At 46.4% G+C, this 22,397-nt stretch overlaps 1 protein-coding gene across 2 annotated transcripts in view; it reads left to right on the top strand.

Moving 5' to 3' along the window:
* Positions 1-22,397, top strand: part of TCHP (trichoplein keratin filament binding) — a 264,855-nt gene that overhangs the window by 168,922 nt on the left and 73,536 nt on the right. The gene's annotated exons all lie outside the window — the stretch shown is intronic.

The following is a 22,397-nucleotide window of genomic DNA, read 5'->3' as shown; positions in this document are numbered from 1 at the left end:
TAATGATAGTTGGGTAATTACTTTGTATGTTTTTGCTAAGCAATAACTTGAGTTAAACCAGTGCCCTTTGATTCTACTAGGAAATAGCATCTTATTCACATTCACAGGTTTGGTAAAATCCTTCTCGTGACATCCGGCAGAAATCTCTCAACATTGCATTCATCTTTGATTAAATTAGGGAATAAACTATTAACTGAGTGAGCTAGAATACTGATCTAGTTCAACGTAACATAAATGATTTCCCCGGACAAACTGAGCATTAAGGCTCATTCTAGCTTGGGAAGATTTATTATTTGGCAGATTCCCGCTGTTGGTATTCCGAAAACCACCAGGCCAGTGACTGGGCACGGCGATTCTGGACAGTAGCACAGTTCTGCTGCAGAAGAGCAGAAAAATGTGGATTTAGTGGTGCAGGAGGTATTGCTGGGGAAAAAACACATTTTTAGTGATTTGCAGTACTGAAGGATGGTGGGAGTGTTTCGAACCTGCAGCAAAGGGCATGGCAGGAGATTGACTGTTGCAGGTCTTCTCTTTGCAGACTAACTTTCACTCTAACCTTTTGAAATATTTCCTACGGGAGGCACACAAGCCTCCAGTGGTGTGTAGGTTAGCCGTCGATTATGTTGGTGTGCCGTTTAAGACTGCTTGGTAGATGATGCAAGCAGTTTTAAGTAGGATCCTGGCAGGGAGGAGCATAAAACAGTAAAGCTCACTCAGTGAGGCAGAGATGTGGTTACATTTGCAGGCGCCTGTAATGAAGCTGGCTGCTGTGTGTTGGACAGGCTTGACTAGTGCCAGGGCGTTTGACCAGTCAATGTGGGAGATTATGATAACCTGAACCGGTATACACAAACTGTACGTGAAAAAAAAGGATTGTGGCGATCTGTAGCCAGGCCGTTTGGGTGTTCTTAGCTTTTTGCTTTTTGAAGGAGAGGCTGCCGTTGGAAAGGAAGCTTTAGAGATTTGGAAGAGTCTGACGTCTGCGGGGTGAATCCTTCCAGTTGCATATTGTCAAGCCACTTTTGGATGTGCTGTTGTTTGGCAGGGGATCGATGAGGACAAATGTTTTCTTGGTGGGGGTTAGCTTAAGATGGACATTTGACAACCAGGTTTATCTGCTGGACAGGCACTCGTGGAAACAGCAATGTCCTCTGGGTCTTTGGCCTTGATGTAAAGCTGGGTTTTGTTGGTGTGCTGCTGAGTATTGGGGTCTTTTAGGAAAATTCCCTGAGGTTCGATATGAAGCATTGATTGGACAGCGGGAGTAGCCTTGGTTGACCACATGTGACTGGGAGTCATTTGAACCTGAACAGACCCATCTGTACTGTTTGGTGTTTGACACGTACGCAGGAAGCAAACCATTTCCTGTTGGCAACTACGGTGAGGAGTGTCTGATGGTAGACTATGTCGAGAGGGCTATGCAATTCATTGGCAAGAGCAACTTGTGACTCAATATTTCATCCACCACTTGGATGGGGCATAAGCCAGCCTGATGGTCACGGAGGAGGCAGATTTGTTTGATTTTAGCCAATAGTGGGGATGCAACAACATTTTCTATGTGTTGTCCAAAGGACAGGAGGCATTTGCTGGTTCTTTAGTTGGCTATATCCTCTGGGTAGAGTTTGGTCTTTTTTTAAGAGGTGTCATATGTGTTCTGTCTTCAGTGCATATATGAATGAGCCTACAATGAGGGGGCCGTTCACGATACCCAGGAACTCATTCAGAGCTGGGCGGATGAACTGTTTGACAAGGGAGGCTGCAGCAATGCTATTCATGTAAGTGGTGATTTTGAGGTAGGCATTATTGGAGGCGAGCTAAAGTGCGTGCCATGGCGCGGGTGGTTTGTCTTTGGCACGGCTCGGCCTTAGGGGTGCATGGGCATAGTATACCTCCTTGGCGAAGTGACTGGAAGATTCCAGAAAGGCAGCTGCATCCATTGTGATGGGGAATATCACAAAGGTTGTGTCTAGTGGGAAATGTTTGAAATAGCAGCGTTTATTCATTGAGTGAATGACCTGCCCTATAGGGATCACAGCCTGGTCGGTGCAGTCATGATTGATCGAGTCCGTGCAGGAAATGAGCTGGGAGGAGGCAAAGATGAGGTAGAGCCTGTGGTCTTTGACATCTTTTGGGAAGAGTATGATTTGTTTGTGGTCCATGGAGATGGTCATGGAGAGTAGCGAGTCGCGCAGGTGTTTTGCTGGTTGAGACCTGGGGACATTGAAACCTCTGAGAAAGATGTTATTAGAGAGGGAAATAGTTATGGGGGAGAAAAGGTTGGAGAAATTGTCAATGAGGTCATCACTCCCCTGAGGAGGCCTGTAGATGAGGTGGAAGGTGACCAAATTGTTGTATATTCAGGGGTACCAGCACAATAGGGATTTGAAAAAGCTGGTTGTGAGTGTCTGGATTGTTGAGGCCAGTCGAGCTTGGGTGTCTGTCACCCCACCTTCACATTTCCCTTTGGGGTCAGTATGTTGGATACAGTAACCATGAGGTAGGATGGTAATGTGGGAGGACTTGGGTGTGAACCAGGTTTCTGTTATAAGAAAAAACGTTGAGATCATTATGCAGGATATGAGGTCAGCGATGGCGGTGTGAGCAACCACAGAGCAGGCGTTAATCGGCGCAAGGGGACTTTGCTAGTTCAGCGTGTTTTCTATTCTTCGACGAACTTGTCTTTGTGGTGCCCAAAACTACAAACGATATTGAAACAGTTTAAAATGGGACCGCAAAATAATTGAAGAAATGGAGACTTGAGTTATGGCAAGCAGTCGTTTGAAGTTTGCGCCATTGAAAGATGGGCAATAAGGGTATCTATTTGTCCTGTGTCAGTGTTAAATAGTCCTGCATTTTTTTTGTAGACCACCAAGGGACTTGACTCAGTGGAACAGGTGACTTATTGAGCTAGCGGATGTTGGGCACTGAGGTGGTATAGGGAGGAGCACATGGTCACCCTCCCTTGGTCCCAACAATTTGCCACGGGACAATTGCATACTGTTTATTTACAGACCTGCTCCCCATTGAAAAGCCCCTTTGGACAAACACAGACCCCTAAGGAAAAAAACCAAACATGTTCCTTTGTTACAAACAGATTTTCCTTCAATAAACATAAGACTGATGCTGCTTGTAATTTCAATCCTTTACCCGTGAAAGAAAAACTGTATTCACAATTCTGGAAAAGGGTGCCCACCATATTGTTTGTAAAACCTTTGTGAGTAGAAAGGTTTCAAAGCTGTGATAAAAGATCCATTCTGCCAGTTGAGCACAACCTCCTACATATAAATAGTTATTTCACAGGCTTTATGAAACATTTACCGAGCCCTGAACACCTGTGGGTAATAAAATGCATCAATCTATTGCCTACTAATGGTGGTCACTCCAAGAAGATACAAAGATACAATTAGGAATTCCTATACCTGCAGGAGAGTTAGGGAACATTTATTCCAAGAGGGTAGCCAGGCCTTATAATGACTTTGGCTGACCCCTGAAGCCCAATGTAAGCAGAGATAAAACCATGAGCTTCTACCAATCCCAGCCCTGCTCCAGTTATAGAACCCAGGTATAGACATTCACAAAGAGCCCATCCCAGAAGGAAGAGCATTATAAACCCACAGTTAGTGGAGTGGGTGTGTGGTTTTATATAATGCTCTTCCCTCCTCCCCCTGGGATGGGCTCTTGTTTAGTGTCTGTACCTGTGTCCTGTAATTGGGGCAAGGGTGAAGCTTGGAGAAAGAGCTAGAGAGAGGAGTTTGGAGGAGAGTGACGCTTGCGGGAAGAGCCTGGGGAGGGTTTGAGGAAGAAAGGAGATTGGAGAAGAGGAGGTATTGAGAGACAACAATGGGAGAAGAGTGTGGTTCTGAAAGAAGTAGGTAATACTATGCAGAGATGTTTGGTGATTCTGAGGAGATTAATGGTAACGGTGAGGAGAAGGTTTTTTGGAGATGACCAAAAGTTGGAAATTGCTTAATACAGTAAAGTGGATTGTGGAGGTTGGTGTAGAGGGGACAGAGGTAAGACTCCACAGACACTGCCGGAAATGGAAGGTAGATGTTTGGTCCCAATGACTCAAAATCGGCAGGTGCTACTTGCTCTACAAACCCTACCCACCCAACTTGTGGAACATCATTACCCTGCGCTATGGATTGCAAAGGTGCGACATGCAGGATTAGACAGAGAGGTTTCAAGCCATAATCTAGAAAGATTTTGAAAGTGTATTGGAATGGAGAGAGGGGAGGAGGAGGTAGTAAGAGGATATAGGGAGGATAGGTGGACGATTTTGACTATAGATCAATCAGGAAGGTTGTGCCCAGTTTTTAGAATCTCATGGTATACAAATCTGATTTTCAGACATCCATTGAAAAGACAAAGCGGTTACAACACAGTGAGCAAGAAATTGGTCTCGAACGCCTTGCCCAAAGCCACCCGCCCATACTAAATCAAATCGACTTTCCTTTAAACCTTTCTACCAGATGACCAGTTGGGCTGAGGATACACATTTTCTCTCGGTTGCAGAAAGCTCACACTGGAGAAATTGGAGTTTGTCGATTTTAGGCTTCAGCATACAGTTCTTGAGGCCCACAAATATGTTTCCTCTCTGTTCTCCGCATCAGCAATCTTGAGGGCTAACTCCACAATTGTTTCCAAGGTTCTCTTGTTGTAGGTCCATATATATGTATGCCACAATACAAGATGTTGAGTAATTCCATAAAATGAAGTCAAACTTGTATCTATCTATACAGAAAAGAACAACCTTTATATAATAAGTCATCAGGATATTCAATTTGTATTGAAAAAAATTAATTCAAGATAATGAGTCTCATTACAAGTCAGCTGGTCCGGAAACAACGGTGGCGGTAAATCCACCCCACTGTTTCCGTACCGGCTGATTGAGTCCTGCAGGTGGGAGGTGTCACTCCTGCCTGGTCTGACCTGGTGGAAGTAACACCACCCGCCTGCAGGCGGACATGGAAACACCGGCTCTGTCATAGACTGAACCAGTGTTTCCATGGTCCCCATCCCCATGGAGTCCTATAGGACTCCATGGGAATGGGGATTTACTGAATTCTGCCTCCAGAATTACCGGGTCACCAAGGTTGTAATGCCCCGATGATTCCGGCAATCACGGAAGTGGAATGGTATTACCAGTCTGGCGGCAGCCTGCCGGTTTTTTGGCACGGCTACCGCCGGACTCGTAATGAGGCCCAATGTCTTTTTAAATGCCTAGGCCATCTATCCATGGAGGGTAATTCCTATGCTCCTTAGATCTTCAAGATGGATGCTCCAATTGTCCTTTGATGATAAACCCTATAAGGTTTATGGTATGAAAACATTACCTGTTGGCCTTCTATCAACAACGTTACCAAACAGATTTGTTATCACAGACCAAACAGACTTGTTATCACAAATGAAAAACAATATTTCATCTAAACCCAGTGTAGTCGGGGGAACGGGTCCACCAATTAGAGCATAATAAAAATCACATAGTCAAAAAGTGGAGTCAACACCAGGCAAGAAACAACATAGTTTATTACAGCTCGGTGAGCACAAATCAAACAGACAGTGGATAGGCTCTGATAGAAAGGCTGACATCTGAATGGAATACGAACAGCAGTTTTATACCAAGAAATACAATGGCGGACATCCATCGAATCACTTGCAAGTTAGAGAGTAAACTTTTTCTGTTTCCCTGGGATTTCATTGGTTTTAGACATCACCTCCTCGAGGTTTACGTCGATTAGTGAAGCGTAATTGAAGCAAGCAATTTAACAGTTTCCCATTACAATGCCTCCCCATGTGGTACCACATTTATTCAAACCCCACCCCGGAACAACTTGTTATTACTGAAGTAACATTTGTGCTGACCGCCAGAACTTTAAAACACTACCATTGGTCAGCACCATTGAGAACGGGACACAAGACATTCTGCAGCTGGTGAGAAAGCAGACATTCACCTGATGATACTTGTTGGATAACGACCTTTGAGAACTCTGTAGTAGATGCTTTGTAGGCTGGCCACCTCCCCAGAGCACAAGAACGTACTGTCTGATTGGTCCTCCCAGGACCGCCACTCCGTCCAGCGTTCTTTCTCACAGCTGCCTGCCGATGGGCATCAGCAGTCATGTGACCAGCACACTGGTACAGAGCCACCCTCCCCGTTGCCATGTAGGATGGCTAGTTTGGCTGACCACCCTGTAATTACATAACCCATTTCTAGTTATGTTGGCTTTCTCGTGATGAGCAGCTTGAGCCCCATCCCCCTTTGCAGATCCCTGTCGTATTGATCGAGGTTTCCTAGGTCCAGCCCGTCCTGAGGGATTTCCCACTACGTGCGTTTGATGGTGCTATTTTTGTTCTCTCCTTCTTTAGCCAATCATAGGACAGTATCTTGGACTGTGTGTAGACCCAATGCATGATTACCCCCTACTGTTCCCAGTAAAGCCCTTTGTACGGGCCATCTGTGGCATACAATACCTGTGTTATTTCCCGTGTAGCTGTCTCCTCCGTCCCCCTTCTTTACTCCCGCAGTTGTCATGACCTCTTCAAATCTTTCCATAGGAGCTGCTGGACCCCACAGTCCGACACCAGTTGCTCAGTGCCCCGCCTACTAAAATACAGTGGAGATGAGTTCAGCTAGAGGGGCAAAGGGGAAATGGGATAAAACAACAAACGACACAGGAGCTCTCTTGCTTCTTTGCTTGCTCCCTGCATAGGAGTTAAAGGGGTTAATACATTATAAAATGTAAATTTCGAGGAGATTGGGTCCTCCGACGTATTCCATATCGCTGTCATAGATATGGAATACGTCGTCGGACCATCCCATCGAAAGAACGTTACCAGGTAAGAGAGTAACTTGTTTGACTATTTAAACCTTTAATTCCAATTCAAATACTAAGTACCTGTGACTCCTCCGCTTATTGTCTGGAGGAAATGCTTTCTTTTTCTGGTTCAACTCTTGCAGTTCAAATTGTTCCCAGTCCAGTTTTAAAATACTGTCTTTGCCTTATTATTTCAACTACCACCCTTTCAATAGATTTGTACATTATCAGGACTTCTCGCATACAATTGTCAAATTCTGTACTCGTAACCATCCTTTTGAACATGGCATTAGTTGACTTTTGAATGTAATTTCCTGCTTTCTCCTTCTCACAGCATTTAAACGTGTTCACTGTTGCTTGCAACAAATAACCCAACCTTCTTAGTACTTAACTTAAAAAACCTAAAGCTTAAAAAATTCAATTTATAACTTAGTTTTCACTGAATGCAGGAAGAGTTTAGCCTTGCGTTGATGCACGCATGCGCATACTCTGAAATTGAAGACGAAACGTTTGAGTTCTAGCCGATCGCGGCATTTGGTAACGCTGCGCACTTCTCCAGTACAGCGTTTCAGGGTATGTTCCCTTTCTTAATCTACAATCTGGATGTTACTGACAATATTTACTTCCTCATACTTTCACTGCTGCTAGTAGTCCTCATGTGAACCTGCGTAGCGCGGTTACGTTCTTTGTTTCCTACTCGCTCACAACATGGTACCGAGCGCGACGGAAAAAGAAATACTTGAACGTACTGGCAGTAAATCATTAAGCAATGCTTTTCTTCACACACTCATGCAAAGTAACTTCTTTATTTGAAATTACTTCGCCTCACACTCCTTTACTCGCGGCCTCACGCGAGTCCTTAAATGCCTTATGTCAAAACCAGTTTCTACGTAGCTTTTAAACACTTCTCAACCCTGTCAAAAGCTTTTCAAACTTTGTGAGTCTGTTAAGTAAAATTCCTTATACACAAACTGTTTTCCCAAATTCAGCTGCGCAGCTAACTCCACACAAAATACAGTTTTAGTCCAGGTAACGCTGATATTTCACAAAGCTTATCTAAATGCTGCGCTCCCACCAGATTTAGTTGCTTGAAGTTCACCCTGAAGCTTGCTTGTAGCTCCTGGCTTGAAATGTTCAAAGGGAAATGTAGGCCATAAGAGAACTAAAGGAAACTTGGCTGCTCATTCAAAGGGAAAGTGATGAAAGGCAGTTAGGAATGAGCATTAAAGACAATCTTTGCTTAACATTCTAAATTGGAACCCAGCTGCAAAGATCCACCATCTTGGCCTGGGGTCAAGCCCAATCCTCCATTTTGAGCACTGAGGTCTGCAGATCTCTGAGAGAAAAGATTAAGGAAAACGGACAATTTTTTCCCTTTATTTTCAAAGTCACCACCTACATACTTATGTGTACAACCAGCCCAACGAACCCTAGTTCTAGGCCTAACCTTACCCACCTGGCCCCTGATGGCCCTGACAGCAGTTGGTAGGTGAATCCCCCAGTCTGCCCCTGAATTAGCACCTTTAACACATTCCCCCCGTTCAATCTATCTTTCGATCGATACTTCTGCCCCTCTCATCCCTTTTCCTTACGCACCCACAACGTTGTTACCCCAAGTCATGTCCCCTTCCTCCTCATACCCATCCAAATCGTCCCCAAAAATCAGTATCTTTGTTCGTCAGATGAACACTCTCCACATAATGCTTTGGAATTTTCCAAGTCTGATGGGGGTGCTATGAAAAATATTTCTACTTCATTCTGTAAGGGAGGCATGGTATCACAAGTGAAGACAGACCCAATTGATGCAAGGTTCAAGGCTGTTTATTGAACAACAAAGGTTGGAAAAACGCATATCTGGCCCTATATCTAAAGATGGGAGCACGCTCTACTATCAAATAATAAATAACACAGTCCTAGTTGTGTCTGGCAATATAAAATGGCCTATACTAAATAAACCTATGGCCTGCCCTTACACTATTACAATAAATGGGTGCATGTAAAAAGGGGTATGTATAGGAAAATCAGTGTTATAACATAAAAGATCAAGATGGTTGAGTCAGCTATCCTCCCGCGTTGGACAGCATGGAGTAAGGCGTCGACTCTGGCTCAGGTTCTCAAAGCAAAGGCGGTTCAAAACGTGAATCGAGGCCTGCCTGGCCTTCCACGTGAAAGTCACTTATTCTAGCATTCTAAAATTTCTTTCACAGTTCAACAAAAAGTTCACAGGTCTCTCTCAGCCAGGCTTGAACCTCACAATCGCAGTGCTTGCAGGGGTTCCCTTCCCCAAGCTTAATTCACATTAGTTGGGGGTTCGCTCCCCCTAACTTATCACACTTCTTGTCTCCCTCAGATGGGCTCAGACCTTTTACTGATGTCGAAGACTTTTAAATGTGCAAGGCTTTTACTATAGGCCTCCGCAGGACCACGTCGGCTTTCTCAAAGTTCGCTACAGGTCTCCCTCTGCCGAGCTCGGACCTCTAACTTTGCAACTCAACGTGATTCACTTTCCTTAGGCTTCTCTTGCCTTGAAACCAAACAGTTCATATCCTTTAGGCTCACATCAGTACTCGCTGAACAGACTTTCGACTGTCGCTATGCCGGACCACTCTGTTATATTGTATTGCTATTATTCGTCACATGCTAGCTACAACTCACCGGCTGTGTTGGTTTCTTCATTCATATCCTTGATTTGGGAGCAAAGGACGATACCACAGCTGCAGCTTCACCTCCCCAACTCAGCAATTCACCTGGAAGGGCTGGTGGTATCTTTTGTATCCAATGTTGGATGCACTGTTCTCTTTTGCTCTGTCCTCTCAGGGGTCTCCCTCAGCCAGGCTCAGACCCCTCTTGATTTGCACATTTTTGAAGTCTTTGGACTTCATGTCCCAGAATGCGCTTTTCTTATTTCGCTCCCACTTCGTCAGCTCCCCTATACAGCATTCTGGGGTTTTGGGAGCTGCAGGAGGTAAAGGGGATAACTTGTTGAGGTCAGGGTCTCGCCACCTGCCCCTTAAAGGCCTGGGCTTTCCTGGTTTTCCCAGACGAGGAGCTATGGTGTGGGCACTGCCAGATAACCCCTGCATGCCCCTGGTTGTTTGGCTCCCTGGAGTTAGAACTCCCTTGCCACAGTGCAACCTCCCCTGTACTTACAGGCCCAGCCATTAGGCAGACCTCCTTCCTCCAGGCTCTCTAGGGTTTCTCGAGCATGAATTCTCTCCTCTCGGCCTCTGTGTACCATCCAGCGTCCCTAGCTTGCTCAAAGTGTGTCTATGTGCTCCACCTTTTATACTGACTGGGAGTCTTGACAGGTTTCAGGTGGGAATGATTGAAAAGGGAGGCCTGACCTTGCCTGTCCTCATTACCAGCCAAAATGTGACTGCCCATAGGAATCCCTGGTGCATTGGTTTCTACGGGTAATCGTCATAGCTCCCTTTTGCCTCTTCTTTGTCCCAGTGGTTTGGTAAATGGGATTTCTAGAGTGGAGGTAGGAATTGTGGGAGTTGTTGGTTTTTCGAGAGATGGTAAAAATATCAGAAGGGGACCAATTTTGTAGTTGTGTGACATATAAGATTTTGTTCTCCTATGTTTCCCTTTGATGTGAGTACATGTTGGAACTGGGGAGTAGGCAACGGGACAAGACTTATAACAACCTATATAGGTGGAGGACGTGTTGGGTAGGGGTGTGTTGTGAAGCGGGGAAAACCGCTTCTTGCCATCAGATGTCCCACCCCCACTCCCAGAGGACCCCCTCAACCAGGTGATCCTCCCCCACTTGTTCACCCCCAGGGTCTGGATCCAAAGGTGATGGCCGTGCCTTGACCACCTGAGCAAGAGATCCCCAGAGTCCAGATAGTGAGACACCCTTTGATTTCTCACAGTTCTCTTTCATTCATACTGGAGTGTTCCTCACCTAATACCTCCTCGAGCTACATTTTCTGTAACGCCATTATGTGAGTGTTCTTATACTGGCGGCACTTACACCAATGGACGATTAGATGACCGATGTAGATGGTGATGAGCATCGCGACGAGCACAGGGATAGTTATCTTAAATGCTGCTACAAGCAAGCTGGGTGCCCAGTTGAATAATGAATCAGCCAAGTTGCAGATGGCAGTGTCTTGCGTTTCTTTTACCATTCTCTGATGTATTGTTCGCATTTCCTCTACTGCATCTGTGATTGTTCCATTTGCATCATTGGCAGAAATTGCGGTACAGCCCTTGATTCCTATCTTATGGCACACCCTTCCCTCCATTTCCGTCATAAGATCTAAAATTAAATGATTTTGGAGGGTCATCAATCGTAGAGCCCGTAGTTCTTCACGCACCGCCTTGAGTCCCTTTTCGGTTGCATTTGCCAGTTGAAGCAGTTTGTAGCAGGTGATCTGCAACTGTTGGCTGCAGCTCGTACCCCAGGAAGCAGTAGAGAAGTAAAAAAAGACTGATGCTGAGCTGAACAATTTCAAAAGGGGTGGAATGTTTTCTAGGCTCTTGGTGGATTCCGGTGAGATGTAGTTGCTGCTGGACCTTTTCTTCCTCGTTAGCTTGTGTGTTTGTTTTTCTGCTGGCACTTTTTCTTTAGACGCGGAAAACTCATTGAGTGCTATCAAGTTTGTGCGGGGCACAGCTAAGGTAGGAATATGGAGTGTGACCCGTGCGCACGTCCCCTTCCAGTCTGGTCATATGCTCTTGTTCCACACACCCACCAGGTGCCTATCACTGCTGCTGTCCCCTTTTGCAATGCTGCAATGTCTATCGTCATCCTGCAGCCATTATTCATCTGCAGCATTACTATTCCATTTGCTCTGAAACGCAAAGAATACTGTGTGAGCTGTTTTTATATTTTCTGGGTGTGGGTTTTCATTTATCCATGTTAGAGTATCTACATAACTGTTCCATATTTTCTTACATCCCCCATTTATTTTCTTAACCACCCTTTCTTCGAAGCCCACCAGCCCTTCTCCGCAGCACTGTGCCATTCACCTTTACCACTTTCCATTGTGCAGCACCGAATCCTGGATTTGCATCAAGGGGTCTGGTGTGGCACCATGGCACTTCAAACTCTGTGGAGGTCTTATAGAATAGTCTTTTATGGACAGTGGCTACCTCTTTTCCCTTCTGTAACTATGTGCTTACTCGCCTCCTCTTGGGCCATACTTTCTCGCTGTATAAAGTTGTCTTCATACACCTCCTCATCACTCCAGTTTACTTCCACTGTATGCCCCTAGTCCTGCACAAGGCCATATGTACCAAACATCCTGCCGCTTCTGCTGTCACCTCCTGTGACTAGAATTGTCTTGGCATTCCCGTGAGGTGTAGGATGAGTGAGGACACATAGCATGTACCATTGGTGCTCCCCCACCCCACCTTCTTTATTTACGATTTACGCATACCATTATGTTTTCTGGGGCCAGCTCAACTCCCTCCCCAACAATTTTCTAGAATTCTATTGGGCTAGTTATACTTCGGCTAGTGCATGTCTCCCTATCACCACCAGCTAATGGGCCCAATGTATACTTATGTACTAAATGCCAGAAAAGGAGACAGAAAACAAAGATGCAAAACATAACACTTTTTACATTTACCAAATGCTTCACTTTAATCTCACCCCCTCTTCTTTTTCACTGTCCATCCTCCATCTCTATTGTGGGTTTTCTGTAACACTTTATTATAGTCCAAAATGTTAATGTAATTTGGCTAATACTTTCCATCAAGTGATTCCTCCTCTTCCTGATGTGCTGCTGGTATCTCAGCGAACATCAGTTCTTTTATTTTCACTGCTGTTGGTGTTGAGAAGACCACTTTAAAAGGACCACAAAACCGAGACTCCTTCCACTTTCTCACTGTATTTCGAATACTAATTTTGTCCCCTGGATGAAGAATGTGTTTGCGGAAATGCTTGACGTGCTTGTGCACACTCTTCAATATTGGTTGTCTCACTTGTAGATTGCTGGACCTGGTGGGAGATGTAGCAAAGCACATTGGTCATCTCAATTAAATAGTCTTTCATTTCATTGGCAAAGATGTCTGAGCTATGATTAGCATCCACAATTGAACGGGAAGGAGGGACAGGCGCATGCATTCTTCTCCCCGTTAAATATCATGCAGAGTCTTTTGGTGATGCTTGGAAGGTGAATTTCGACTGGCGAAAAGTGCAAGAGGAAGGCAAAAAAATCAAATTTCAGGACATTGTAATTGTTAGCTTAGTCAAGCGCTCTTTTAGTAATATATTCATTCTCTCCACAGGCCTGTTCGCCTGCGGCCGGCAAACTGTGCAAAGTTTGTGTTTTGATCCCTAAGCGATGTGTTCTCTCCTCAAAGAGATTGCTGGCAAAGTGTTCCCCATTATCTGACCTTATTTCCTCACATACACTCCAACTTGGGAATATTTCCCTCACTAGGAACTTTGCTGCATCATTCTTTGCACAGTGCCCGCCTGAAGCCAACGCAAAAATGAACCGACCACTACAATTATGTACCTATTTGAGGCACATCTTTCTTGCATGTCAACATAATTGATATGCAAGTCCCGGGAGGGCCCTTCCGGTCGTGGTATTGTTCCCTGCAAAGTTTTGAAAGTGTGCCCCGACAAAAACTGTTTGCAAACCATACAATTTCCCATGAACTCTCACTCGTTCATGCATGTTTGGAACCCTCACTCGGCTCTGCAGCTATGCTTTCATTGGATGCATGGGTGGGGGAAATGCAGCTGTTCTAATGCTACATTTAACAATGTTCTGGGCATCGCAGGCTTCCCTGTCCTATCCTGCTGCCAAATCGGATCTGTTGGTGACAGTGAACATCCTGTTTTTATCCACAGTTCTTTTTCCTCTTTTGGTACCTCTCCTTGTAATTCTATCGTGTACACTATGGGGATCATGTTAAATGTGTCCTCTTTCTTCCTCCCCACTCTTCTTCCTTTCTGCTGCAATGAGTGGCACCTTTTCCCCTTCTCCGGGTATCTCGGAACTCCCCCTCACTTCTGGTAAATATGCTGCTGCGTTTGCCGCTCTCGCTGCCATTTTGTTCCCCATTGATATCCTGTCTTGTTTTCTTGTGTTGGCGGCGCATTTTATTATCACCACCTCTACTGGCACTTTTAGGGCCTCAATTCATTCTTTTAGTAGTTCTGCATGTTGTACAGGGGATCAGTCACTTTTTTTGAATCCCATCATCTCCCACTGTGCCAGTCGTGAATGGATAGTTGATGTGACATAGAAAGAGTCGGGAAAGATGTTTGCTGCATGCCCTTCCATCATTTTTAGTCCTCTTGTCATTGCCACTAATTCTGCTGCCTGTGCTGAATAATTTGAGGGTAGTCACTGCTGAGATGCTATTGCAAATTCCTTGTTTATGCAGCACACTACTGCCGCACCAGTATGTCTCCTCACTGTTTCTGGATCAATACTTGACTCGACTCACCTATGTAGACCATGTCTGCTCCTACTATTTCTTCCTCTTTTACCTGTACATTCCCTTCCATCCTGTCCATGTGTGCTGCACAATCATGCATGTAATCCCCTTCCTGTATTGGTTCTGCTAGGTAAATTGCTGAGTTTACACTTCAGCACCTTACCACCTGTATGGCTGGGTTGGTTAATATGACCTCATATCCCAATTTCGGTGGTTAGTGTACTTTTTTATTTCTCAAGAATGGCGAATAATGAGTGTTCCACGTACAATACTACGGGACGCCCCATGGTAATTGTTGATGCCTTCTCAATTGCAAACCCTGCAGCCGCAAGTGATTGTTTGCAAGGGAAGTTTTGGGAAGGGAAGTTGGCTGTCTCGGGGGCAACATGCTCACCTTGAAAGCAAGATGACCCGGAGCAACACAGGTTCGATCCCCGGGTCCGCGCTTAGAAACCTATGGGTATTAAGCATGTTATAAATAACCTATCATATCATATAATTACTGGCTTCCATTGTATTAAGCTAGCGGTTGGTGTACCTGCGGCTTTTTTTGTGTGAGGACAGTCGTCATCACTGAGCCATCTGCGGGAGTAGCATTTGCTATTAAGAAAATCCTGATATCAAGGATACCAAGGAGGTCATGTTGTCAAATGATTCAGGTGGAGGCAATTTCAAGAGGAGTGTGACAAACTTGGAGGGGGTAACATTCCTAAAGTTGTGTCGATTATTTACAATTCTCAGCTGTTTGTCGAAGCGCATAGGAGCATCCGGAGGATAGACAGCAAAGTTTACTATATGATGACCTGACCACGGACAGGGTAAGCAGGCTGGATCAGTCACCTTAAGCTGGTGGGTAAGAACCCAATCAACAGTATCCATCGCTATGTGTGTGGGTATTGAGCCATTGAGTGTATGTGATGGTATCAAAGGCAGTGAGAAGGGACTTTTCCAGTCTGTTTTTATTATCGTCCCCCCAATAATTAAAATCACCTAGAATAATAGGGGATTAGGGTTTTGTGAGGTTTTTCAAAAAAGCCAAGATTTGCTCTTCAAATAGAGGCATGTCATTGTGGGGGTTAGGGGGGACTATAGATGATTCCTAAGGTAATAGAGGTGTTGGGGTTTGTTTTTATTTTAATAAACAGACTATCACAGCTTTCTAATTGGTTGTTTCAGGATTTTCTTAATAGCAAATGCTACTCCCGCAGATGGCTCAGTGATGATGACTGTCCTCACACAAAAGAAGCCGCAGGTACACCAACCGCTAGCTTAATACAATCGAAGCCAATAATTATATGATATGATAGGTTATTTATAACACGCTTAATACCCATAGGTTTTTAAGAGCGGTCCCAGGGATCGAACCTGTGTTGCTCCGGGTCATCTTGCTTTCAAGGTGAGCATGTTGCCCCCGAGACAGCCAACTTCCCTTCCCAAAACTTCCCTTGCAAACAATCACTTGCGGCTGCAGGGTTTGCAATTGAGAAGGCATCAACAATTACCATGGGGTGTCCCGTAGTATTGTACGTGGAACACTCCTTATTCGCCATTCTTGAGAAATAAAAAAGTACACTAACCACCGAAATTGGGATATGAGGTCATATTAACCAACCCAGCCATACAGGTGGTAAGGTGCTGAAGTGTAAACTCAGCAATCTACCTAGCAGAACCAATACAGGAAGGGGATTACATGCATGATTGTGCAGCACACATGGACAGGATGGAAGGCAATGTACAGGTAAAAGAGGAAGAAATAGCAGGAGCAGACATGGTCTACATAGGTGAGTCGAGTCAAGTATTGATCCAGAAACAGTGAGGAGACATACTGGTGTGGCAGTAGTGTGCTGCATAAACAAGGAATATGCAATAGCATCTCAGCAGTGACTACCCTCAAATTATTCAGCACAGGCAGCAGAATTAGTGGCAATGACAAGAGCACTAAAAATGATGGAAGGGCATGCAGCAAACATCTTTCCCGACTCTTTCTATGTCACATCAACTATCCATTCACGACTGGCACAGTGGGAGATGATAGGATTCAAAAGAAGTGACTGATCCCCTGTACAACATGCAAAACTACTAAAAGAATGAATTGAGGCCCTAAAAGTGCCAGTAGAGGTGGTGATAATAAAATGCGCCGCCAACACAAGAAAACAAGACAGGATATCAATGGGGAACAAAAAGGCAGCAAGAGCGGCAAAAGCAGCAGCATATTTACCGGAAGGGAGGGGGAGTTCAGAGATACCCCGGAGAAGGGGAAAAGGTGCCACTCATTGCAGCAGAAAGGAAGAAGAGTGGGGAGGAAGAAAGAGGACACATTTAACATGATCCCCATGGTGTACACGATAGAATTACAAGGAGAGGTACCAAAAGAGGAAAAAGAACTGTCATTTCAGGTGTTATTCTGCACCCTTCAATGGATATTATTTGCCTCAGGTGCACAACCTCTTCTAGGCAATACTATAATTTTGCCTTATCCACCTAGTGACAAAACGTGTAGCGTCTTTTCTACGCTCTTTTTCTTCTGGCTGCATTTTAGCAGATCGTCTACATATTGAATCCCAGCGCTTGATGTTTGCACATTGCATAGATCCATTTGTATGATCCTATTGAAAATACTGGGCGATTCGCTGTACCTCTGGAGCAAACAAGTGTGTTTGAATCGAATTCTGCGATATGTGAAGGCGGTCGGATATCTTGAGTCTGGGTGCAAATATCTAGAGAAGAATGCATTTTCAGGTCATTGACCATAGTACTTTGCCTTTGCTGGGATACTGCACAATATTGTAGCAGGGTTTGGAACCACTGGAAATTGTTTCCACCACATCACTTAGGATGGCAAGTCCTGGATGAAACGCCATGACCCGCCCTTTGATTTCTTTATCGCTAGATCGCTGTTACAGGTTGATGTTGATGTGGATGTCTGAATTATACCTCGCTGCCATAGTGCATTCAAAGTGGAGTATATCCCTTCATCTGCTTCTCTCGTCAATGGGTATTGTTTTACCTGAGGCAGCAGGCCCCTTGTTTTAGTTTCACGGCCCCAACCCATTTCCGTACCCCCACATCGTGAGGTCCCTTGGTCCACAAACACACAGAGGGAGATCTCAAACGGGTGCTGCATGAGTTATTGTCCTTCTTCACTAACTGTGTTAGAATGGGCACCATGTTTTCCAATATCTGAACTGGGTAAAGTATCTGTTTCTAGAACACCATCTCTCCTTCCTCTTCCCTATTGGCAAACAACTGTTCATCCGTTACTCCTGTAATTGTCAAAGTGGGGTCAATGCACAGCACTGTTCGCCACGCCATGCTGTCATTGTCTGTTCCACACAGAATAACCATGTCTTTGCGTATTACTGCTTCTTCCAGCTGCAGAACCATTGTTTTCTCCTTTTAAGTCAACCTCTGGAACTGTGGTCTGAGAAGGAATTCCAAAGCCAGTCGGAACACCTTCCTCTGTATTACCGGGACCGATCCCAGCAGAACTTTGAACCCTACAGGAACATGCTGTGATATAGTGGCTGTGCGCGCAAGGTGCTTTGTGCGTGTGCTACCAAGAGCAGAGCTGCTGCCCAAGCATAGTAAATGCCGGGCGTGGAGCACATCATCCCTTTCTCTGTGAATGATATGGTGGCATTCAGTTTGCTGAGCAGGTCTCTCCCCAAGATATGGATTGGTGTGTCTTTGGAGTACAGTAAGGGAGCTATGAGGTGCTGTGTCCCTATGGTTAATGGTGAATATTTTGTTACTGGAACCGCAACAACCGCCCCAGAAAAGCCCTGCATATCCATCACTTTGTTAGAAAATGGGAATCCCCCCGCCTGGATGCAGGATTTGGTTGCTCCTGTATCTGAGAAACTAGTACTCTCTTGGTGCTATTTTCACTGCTACCTCTGGTTTCTCTTCTGGGTCGTCAGTTACTGCTAGGACTGGGCACGCTCAGACGTTCTGTGGGCCCCCCTATTGCTGTGTTACTTGTCGGGAATGGAAAAGGGTTCTCTCCTACCACACTGTAACCTGTGTAATGGGGCACCACATTTTTCCCTAGCACCACTGTGGTTCCGCTTGCTACCGAAGGTGGCTCACCCATCATTGGGACTGTTGCCCCACGCTGTCAGTTATCTTTCCTTGGGGCTGCAACGCTCCCGGCTGTGCTGGCATCTGCGCTGGTTGTAACTGCCCTGGAGGCACAGCATCTGCTGCCACTTGAGCCCCTGCTTTTACGCTACTTGGATTGCCTGTGCCTGTTGCTTAAATGGACAGGGGCGCACCATGTGTCCCATGTTCTGACATATATAGCATGGTCCGAAAACCCTGTATCCTGTTCCTAGATACCCCCCTCTTCCCTGTTGTGAGAACACTCTTCCTATAGGGAAGTATCCCGCATGCATGTAATTCCCCTGTGGCGGTATTCCCCATTGTGGTCCATACTGCGGCTTTATGTACCCTCCTTGTTGTGGTGTTGGCCCTGCGGGAAACCCTCCTTGTGGTACTAGCGCCATAGCTGCAGCGTCTGGCACCAACCGATCTCCTTCCATGGTGCATTTGGCCGGTTTCATTTGTACTCATTTGTTTTCTGCCTTCGTGGCATTCTCGGCTGCCTACCTTTCGCTTTCCTGCTTCCTCTTACAGTAATGTAGTATTGTTGCTTGTATTTCGGGCCAGCCCTTAGCTTCTATACCCACTACCTTATCCAAGGAAGCCTGTACTTCTGTTGACAGTCCTTTTACTAGTATGTGATAGAACAATGGTATGCATTCGTCCTAGTACCTTCGAGCCTCTTGGGTCCGTAAATCCTGGACTCGCTTTATATATTCAGCTGGGTCATCGTTACCTTTCATTTTATAAGCCATCACTTTCCCCAGGTCATACAGAGCCTACTGCGCTTCTGCTGGCTATACCAGATGGTTATACCATTTCCAGACAAGGTAGATATGGAACCCGAGGTGGAAGAATCGCCATCATATCTAGAGAGAGCCTATCATTGAGACTAGTCCCACAATTAACTCTGCAATCGTGTGAAATTCTCACAGCAAAACTCCCTCTAAAAAACTCCCAATCACTTACTATGCACCTAATGTACAGGCCTCCAGGGCCCCTTGGGACATTTGAGGAAGACTTGCATAGCATACTTCCCACCAACCTTAAACCAACCTCCCAGTCATTGCTGCTATGTGACTTTAACCTAGGATTTAATGATCCTGCGAACAAGCATGCGTTAGAAATAGCTTATACCCTTAATGCACTCGGCCTATCGCACAAAAAGTGAACAAACCTACTCATATAAAGGGTAGAACTTTAGACTGGATAGCCGATTACAATTGTACAAGTACCATTAGCGCCATCACGCCTTGACTCGGACTTACCATTCACTGGTGACCTTCACATTATCAACTGCCAGACCCCAACAGACGACCTTATACAAGGCTCCACCCTATCTAACTAGAAACAAAAAGAACATCACTGTAGACAAAGTGATTCCTGCTATCCTCCCTACCTTAAACGCATTGCCCGATAATCTTGACCCGAGTACCGTGGTGCATGAATACAACAAAATCATGCTTACCACATTGGATAAAATTGCTCCACTCAAATTAAGAGCAAGTAAAGCTAAAGCCCACCTTAACAAGTGGTTCACCCCACAACTAAAGGACCTCGGTCTACTGAAGAGAAAGTGTGAAACTACCTGGAGACTATGCCCCTCAACTGAGAACAAAAATAAACTAACAACCACCTCTGTGCCTTATAAAAATTAAGTTTGCCTGGCAAAACAGAATTTCTATAATGAACACATTTCCAAATCTAATTCTAGTATGAAGGAATTATTGAGTCCCTGATCTCTACACCTGACATATGTAGCAAAAATAAAATCTGGTGCTCAGATATTCAACAGGCACTAGCTAATAAAATCAATTCGAGGGGATTGGGTCCTCCGACGTATTCCATATCTATGACAGTAATCACCACAGCTGTGCTGCTTCGGAAAATCTTTCTGCGCCCTGCTTCGATGACGTCGATACGCTATCCTCGAGGGCCTCCATCGAGCCGACGTCACCGGATGTTATAAGTAGGACGCACGACACCCGTAGCCTCAGTTCTGTTTTTTCCGCAAACGTGTTCACTTCGGAGATCTCGGCGCGCCTCGGTTCTACTGAATCCTGTTCTTTCGGTTCTTCAAACCTGTTTGTTTGTGTGTTGAAAATGATGTAGTTGGCTTCTTCCACCCCGCTGTCGGGTTTTAAGTGTTGGGTGTGCGGGTCCAAGATGTCGTTGACTGACGCGCACAACGCTTGCCTCTGGTGCCTCGGGGATGATACGGATGACTGTCGACTGCCAGTCGCTTACATCGAAGGCCTTGCGGGAGCGTAAGAAGAAGCTGTCGGTGGGAAAGGTGGCCAAGTCCCGGAAGTCACGATCCACTGGACTTCGACGGACGATTCGAAGGGCGACTCTGCATAGTCGTCGTGAGTCCGGGGGGGGGTCTCGGTCCAGGAGTCGGTCTCGCCATTCCTCTGCCTCTTCGAGGCACTCACGGAAGCGCCGTCGCAGGTCGCCTTCCTCATCCGAGGACTCTGCCCGTCGGCGGGTTGTTTGTCCTAACAAGCATTCCACTCCTGAGGAATGGGATTCCTTCCGAAAGGAGATGATGGCGATTTTTCAATCGCAGGGCTGCGGTCCGTCTGCACCGTCGAAGCCGGCCTTGACCACGCTAGAGACACCACTCGTACGCCTTCGGGCTTGAGGGGTTGTCGCGACCACCGGGCGCCTTCGAGGTCCCAGTCTGACAAGGATGGTTGCTCTAGACATGCCCGTTCCAGGTCCCGGTCCTCGACGCCCTCGAGACCGCGTGAGCCTGTGAAGTCTTTGAGGAAGACATCGGCGCCGAGGTCGTCGAGGGACTATCTCGAGGCTCCGCCTCCGAGGAAGTCATCAATGCCATCGGCGCCCAGGCTGTCGACACGCTCGGGGCTCCGCCCTCGAGGTCTGTGACGCCGTCAAAGTTGTCGGCGCCTCGCTCGACGTCTACGCCGATTCCGTCGACGCCTTTCGAGGCTGCTTTGTCGGAGGTACCCCGTGGCACGTTGGAACTCCCCCCCCCCCCCCCCCCCCCGAAAGGCCCTGGCCAAGGCTTAGAATGTCTTTGTCCCTTTTTCTGTGCCCTCTTTCCAACCTCTAGATTATATTTCTGAGGGGGATGAGGGATCTGAGGAAGGTTTGGTGCCTGAGGAGGTGCCTGGCGAGATTTTGTCTGGCCACAGCCAGATTGAGGACCTGCATCAGTCACTGCACAACACCAGTGGTCTGGACACCTCTCCGTAGGTGTTCTCGGCCCGAGCCTGGCACCCATGCCGAGTCCTCATACCGGCGCCTTATGTCGAAGGTCATGGAATACTTGGGGTGGTCTGCACCACCTGTGGATTTTCTGCAGTATGACCTGACGGACATCCTCGGCCAAGGTCCTCCAACTGACCCGGTGCTGCCATTCCCTATGGCTTTGCAAAGAAGGGTGGCTGCAGCTTGGACTGCTCCGGAGAGTCTACCGGCAGTGAGCAAGTCTTGCCATGAAAATACCACCCAGCCAGTAGTGACCCCTGCTACTTGACCACGCAACCCACTCCGGAGGGTTTGATGGTGCAGGCGACGACGGCCCCAGCAAAGCAGGCGTCGTACCCTACCATCCCTCCTGATAGCGATGACAAGTGTTTTGATGGCTGGGCGAAGAAAGGGTTTTCTTCAGGGGGTATGGCTTTACAGGCAGCCCACTCGGTGTGTGCCTTGTCATGTTTCACGCACACTCTATGGAACTGTATTTCCTTGGCGGCTGAACATATTCCCAAAGGGGAGGCACGGGATGGTTTTCTTGCTATTGTACAGGATGGCAAGGATGCCATGTGTGAGACCGTTCAGTCGGGTTTGGACATGGCAGATTGTGTCAGCCGGTCCATGGCGACGAGCACCGTAATATGCAGGTTTGCGTGGTTGCGGAAGTCGGGGTTTGCTCCTGATGTGCAGGCCTGGCTCCTCAACATGCCCTTTGATGGTGAACATCTTTTTGGCAGCAAGGCTGAAGAGAGCCTTAAGAGGTTGCAGACCTCCAAAGCTGCAGCGAAGTCGTTGAGCGCTGCAGTTCACCAACCTCCCCCTTTTAGTCCTAGGGGACAGCAA

This window comes from Ambystoma mexicanum, chromosome 10 (genome assembly GCF_040938575.1).
Source record: "Ambystoma mexicanum isolate Mex_15411 chromosome 10, UKY_AmexF1_1, whole genome shotgun sequence".
NCBI classification, from domain to species: domain Eukaryota; kingdom Metazoa; phylum Chordata; class Amphibia; order Caudata; family Ambystomatidae; genus Ambystoma; species Ambystoma mexicanum.
Note: the sequence above shows the minus strand (reverse complement) of the source record. Positions and strands in the feature narration are given on the sequence as shown.